We start from the raw sequence: 6,000 nt of genomic DNA on the forward strand, positions 1-6,000 counted from the left end.
GGAAGCTCCCCTGAAACCTGTTCATCATGGATGACTCTCCTGGTATTTGAAATGCTGAGGGCATAGCTTCCACACACAACACACAACACACAAGCCACCACAGTACCACAAACTGACGGATGGTTAGTGGTTGAAATACTTAAGCTCCTACGTTTATATTTCTATACAAATAAATCTACCTCTCCACTGGGTGAATTTCTTTCCAATATTACCACGTCAATGTTGTATAAGAACAATTCCATTCTTTGGGAGAAACTTTCTACGCAGAAAGAAGAAATTTTAGAAACTGGTTGTATCAGAAACATCTTATGCTCCCCCTCTTCATCCAGCCTTCCTCCCAGACTCGCTGCCTTCACCATGCTCTACCAACTCCAAGCAGGTGGCTGCATGCGGGAGTCTCTGCCTTTTCCCACCTCTTCTGCACTCAGAGGATATGTCACCCTGAAAAGCATGGAATCTGACTTCTAGAGTGACTATCTGAAGGGTTGGGTGGTATAGTCCACATGCGGAGGTATTAATTGTACTACATGCGGCAAACTTTGGTGAATGGGGAAATGGGAGACTGGAGGGAGCCAGGCAGTGAAATTCCCTCTCTTCCTTACCTTGGATGAAGATTCTGAGGCACTGTTTCTCCACACCACTCGCCCTGAGCTGTCTGGTCTAGTTGAACAGATGTACCTGCTGAGCAACCTGCTGGGTCTCCTTGTGGCTTTGTCTTGAAGCAATGACCAGCACTTGATCCTTGCCACAGGCTCCATTTTCCAGGATTTCTGAGCTAGAACACTGGCATAGTTGGCAGCTAGAAAAAACTGAAAAATAATCTATTAACTAGAGGTAAACGTTAACAAGGAATCTTGGGGCTGATCCTGAGTTGAATATCATTTTATTAATGACATGCTCCTGCATTACATATATTGAGTTCAGAGGAGTATTCATCACTCTTTATGAAATACAAGATTAGAAAGTATATCATTCAGTTCCAACTGGAAAAACAGAAACCACTCTGAGAATTAAAAGAAAGAAAATTATACCATGAATTAGTTACACAGATCATGAAAGAGCTGAGATGCCACAGTGAAGCTATGTATGTATACATACAGACACAGAGAGATTTTTATCAAGGAAATGGCTCATGCAGTTGTAGAGGCTGGAAAGTCCTAAGTCTGTGGATCAGGTGGAGTTCAGATGATGACCAGCAAAATACATGATCCGGAGCAGAGCAAAAGCCAGTGAGCTTTGCCAGAAAGTCCATATATATTGGATGCAGGCTGTACCCCCAAGGAAACTCCCTTTCAACTGATTGGCTGCTCACAGCAGATCTCATCGTAGAGGAGATTACATTATATCAGATCTCACCATGGAAGTGATTACATCATTACATAACTACCAAATTACATCATAACTGCCAAACCACTAAGAATCATGGCCCAGCCAAGTTGGCACACAATCTTAACCATCACAGAACCTCTTATCTTTCAGTACAGCAGGAGTACCCTAGGACGGTGGTTCTCAATAGGGGTGATTTTGGCCCCCAGGGGACATTTGGCAATGTCAGGAGACATTTTTGGTTGTCACAACTGGGGTTTTTGTGACCAAATGGACTAAAAAATGGAGCGTGGAGGGAAGGAGTGCGTTGTCTCATTGGGGGGAGAGCAATTAGGAGTATATAGCATGGTGTATATAAAATTTTGTATGAAAGACTGACTTGATTTGTAAACTTTCACTTAAAGCACAATAAAAATTGATTAAAAAAAAAAAAGGTCAGTAGTTTGAATCCACCAGCCATTCCTCGGCAACGCTATTAGGCAGTTCTACCATGTCCTATAGAGTCACTATGAGTCAGAATCAACTCACCGGCAATGGGTTTAATCTTTACAGAAGCAGATCGCCAGGTCCTTTCCCCACAGAGCCACTGAGTGGATTCGAACAGCCAACCTTTCAGCCAAATGCTTAACCATTGCACCACCAGGATAAATCTTAGAAATAGAATCCAAAAGTAAGATAAATTGAGCACAGGGACACATATAACCATATTTATGTATATTGATAAATGAAGTCAGACATTTTCTGACTGAAAATTCAACCTGGCTCACTGGTTTGACAGAGAGGACTAGTTTTGCCATTTAGGTTATATGGCAGACATTTTCCATTAACTAAATTGCTATTTAGATTTATAATAGAAAAATTTATATGTTAACTTCAGATTGTGAGAGGGTAGTAATAGAGGTCAGAATAGCGGTTACCTACGGGAAAAGAGAGTGGAATATCAACGATGTCATGGATTGAATTGTGTCCTCCCAAAATATCTGTCAACTTGACTAGATCATGATTTCCAGTATAGTATGTTTGTCTACCATTTTGTCATCTAATGGGATTTCTGTATGTGTTGTAAATCCTATCACTACGATGTAAAGAGATGAATTAGTGGCAGTTATTTTAATGAGATCTACAAGATTAGATAGTGAATTAAGTCAATCCCTTTTGAGATATGAAAGAGAGAAGCAAGCAGAGAGACATGGTGACCTCTTACCACCAAGAAAGCAGTACCAGGAGCAGAGTGCATCCTTTGGACCCAGGGCTCCTGTGCGGAGAAGCTCCTAGTCCGGAGGAGGATTGACAGAGAAGGACCTTCCTCCAGAGGTGACAGAGAGAAAAAGCCTTACCCTAGAGCTGGCGCCCTGAATTTGGACTTCTAGTCTACTAAAAAAAAAGTCTACAAGACTGTGAGAAAATAAATTTCTCTTCATTAAAGCCATCCACTTGTGGCATTTCTGTTATAGCAGCACTAAATGACTAAGATGGACAGGAAAGGAGCATGGGAGCCCTCTAAGGTGCTGGAAATGTTCTATATCTTGATCACGGTGGTGGTTACATGGCTATATAAACATGTTAAAGTTCACAGAGTTGTACACTTAAGATTTGTGTTCCTTATACGTTATATTTGAGTGTTTAAAATGTGAGAAGGTTTTTCAGAATTCTTTCGGGGGCGTATTCTAGCAAAAAATTTGAAATCGACTGCTTTAGGAGACTGAGAGAGTTAAGTCCCCCTGACTTTACATCCTTGTTTTCCTACAGCCACGGTCCAAAACTTAAGACTCTCCAGTTCTCCATCTTCAGGGCTTCTTCTCTGACACAATCCCACATGGCTCACCTTGTTCTGAACTCTTCCACCAAGCCCTCTGGAATTCATATTATTGTCATCAGCACACCCCCTACATCTTAAACCATTTCCCAGAGCATTTCCCTCCTCTGCCTACCTTAACTCAAATCTAGCTCCCCTCCTTGACCTACCCAAGACACTATTCTTGAGACAGCACAAATCTCAGGGTCAGGAGGTTAGATCTATGTCCTTGACCCCTGATGCGAAACCATGATACTCCATCCTCTGAGAATCATACTGTTTAGCCATACTACCCCTACTCCTTGTTAATGTCATTTATTGACTGCCTGGCCCTTCATTCACTGAGGATCTTAATTCACTGGGTACACATAGTCTTCTTAACCCAACCCCAGCCATTCTTTTGGTTAAATTTGTACTTAAAGAACAGAAGATTTTAATTTTTATGAAGTCCAATGTATCAACTTTTTCTTTTATGGTTTGTGTTTTTTTGGGGTGTGTTCTATGTAATCTTAGCCTATACCGAGTTTTCAAAGGCTTTTTCCTATATTTTCTTAAAGGAGTTTTATAGTTTTAGCTTTAACATTTAGTTTTATGATCTAGTTCAGGTCTATTTTTATGTATGGTATGAGGTAATGTCACTCTGAGTTGAAATCGACTCCATGGCAACAGGTGGTTTATGAGGTAAGGAGCAAGGTTAATTTTTTTTTTTTAAGACAGGTATACAGATTCTGAGCACTATTTGTTGAAAAACTTCCCCCATTGAAATACCTTGGCACCTCTGTAAAAATTGATTATGTATGTGTATAGGTCTACTGCTGGACTCTGTATTTTATCCCATTGATCTATACAACTGTTTAGGAGTCCTGGTGGCACAGTGGTTAAGCACTCAGCTGGTAACTGAAAAGACAGTGGTTTGAGCCCACCAGCTGTTGCCTGGGAGAAAGATGTTGCAGTTTGCTTCTTAAAGATTTACAGCCTTGGAAATCCTATGGGGCAGTTCTACTTTGTCCTATAAGCGGGGACGGATTACTCAATAAGCAAGGTATGCAAGGGCTTACTTGTGCTTACTTACTTGTATTTACTTAATTGCAGTGAAATTGTGCACTACAAATCACTAAATAAACACAATTAAGCCCGCGATGAATTAGTAAATAAACGCAATTAAGCTGGTATGCACCTTGCTTACTGTAAACCCACGCATATCTTGTTTACGGGTTAATCTGCCCCTGCAATAGGGTTGCTATAAGTCAGAAACGACTCCACAGTGGTGGTTTTTTATTATAAATCTACAGTCACCAAGACAGTGTGGAATTGTCATAAGGACAGATACAAAAAAAAAAAAGCATTCTTGTTGAGTCAATTCTGGCTCACAGCGACCCTATAGGACAGAGTAGAATTGTCCCATAGGGTTTTCCAAGGCTGTAATCTTTACAGAAGCAGACTGCCACATCTTTCTCCCACTGAATGGCTGGTCTGGTCGACCTTTTGGTTAGCAGCTGAATGCTTTAACCACTGAGCACTAGGGCTCCTAGATTTATGATAAATCTTGAAATCGTGTGAAGTAAGCCCTTTAACTTTGTTCTTTTTCAAAATTGTTTTGTCTATTCTAGATTCTTTGCATATCTATATTAATTTTTAAATCAACTGTCAATATCTACAAAAGACCCGTCATTATTGTGACTGAGATTATATTGAATCTATAGATGAATTTGAGAACTGACATCTGAACAACATTCAGTTTTCCAATGCCTATATAGGGCATATGTCTCCATTTATCTAGGCCTTATTTACTTTCTCTCAACAATGTTTTGTAGTTTTTAGTGTACCTTCCTTGCTCATCTTTTGTTAAACTTTCCCTAAATATTTTATGTATTTTTAATAATATTTTTAAAAGCATTGTTTTTCAAAATTTCACTTTCCACTTGATTGTGGCTACTACATAGATCTGGTATCCTGCAACTTTCTAAGCTCATTTGTTAGTTTTGTAGCTTTTTTGCAGAATCTTTAGGATTTTCTATGTTCTCTGTTCACAGTCACGTCATCTGTGAGTAAAGACAGTTTTACTTCTGCCTTTCTTATCTGTATGCCTTTTATTTTTATTTTTCTTGCCTTATTACAATGGCTAGAACCGACAGGACAATGTTGAATAGAAGTATTGAGAGTGCTTATTCTTCTTTGTTTCCAGTCTTCCTGGGGGAAAGCATTTCATCTTTTACCATCATGGTGATTTTGAAATAAAGCCACAATTTCTTTAGTCGTCCTCTTTTATAAAAATTGGAGCCTAATTCTCCTCCCCTTGGGTAGGGGCTGTAATTAGTGACCTGCTTCTAATGAATAGACTCTAGCAGAAGTGATAGTGTGTGACTCCCAAAAACTAGGTCATAAAAAACATTTTGTTTTACTCTCCTCTCTCTCTCTCTGTCTGTCTCTGTTTCTGTCTCTCTCTCTCTCGGAGAACACTCTCTCTGGAGGAAGCCATTTGTTATGGAATGTTATGAAATGACTCACGGCGTCTTATGAAGAGGTCCACATGGTGAGGACCTAAAGCTTCTTGCAAGTAGTCAGTAAGGATCTGAGGCCTTCTGCCAATAGCTATTTGAGTAAGCCATCTTGGAAGCAAGTCCTCCAGTCCTAGTCAAGCCTTCAGATAACTGCAGCCCCAACTGACATTTTGACTGCAACTTCATGAGAGAACCTCAGTCAGAAACATCCCTCAGGCTGACTTCAAATCCCTGACTCTCAGAAATTGTGAGGTGATAAGCGTTTGTGATTTAAATCACTAGCTTTGGGGGTAATTTGTCATACAGCAATACAAAATTAATATAACTATCAAGTCTCATGTTAGCTGTAGATGCTGTTTACCATGGTGAGGACATTCC

Source organism: Elephas maximus, chromosome 2, assembly GCF_024166365.1.
Source record: "Elephas maximus indicus isolate mEleMax1 chromosome 2, mEleMax1 primary haplotype, whole genome shotgun sequence".
In the NCBI taxonomy this organism is placed as follows: Eukaryota; Metazoa; Chordata; class Mammalia; order Proboscidea; family Elephantidae; genus Elephas; species Elephas maximus.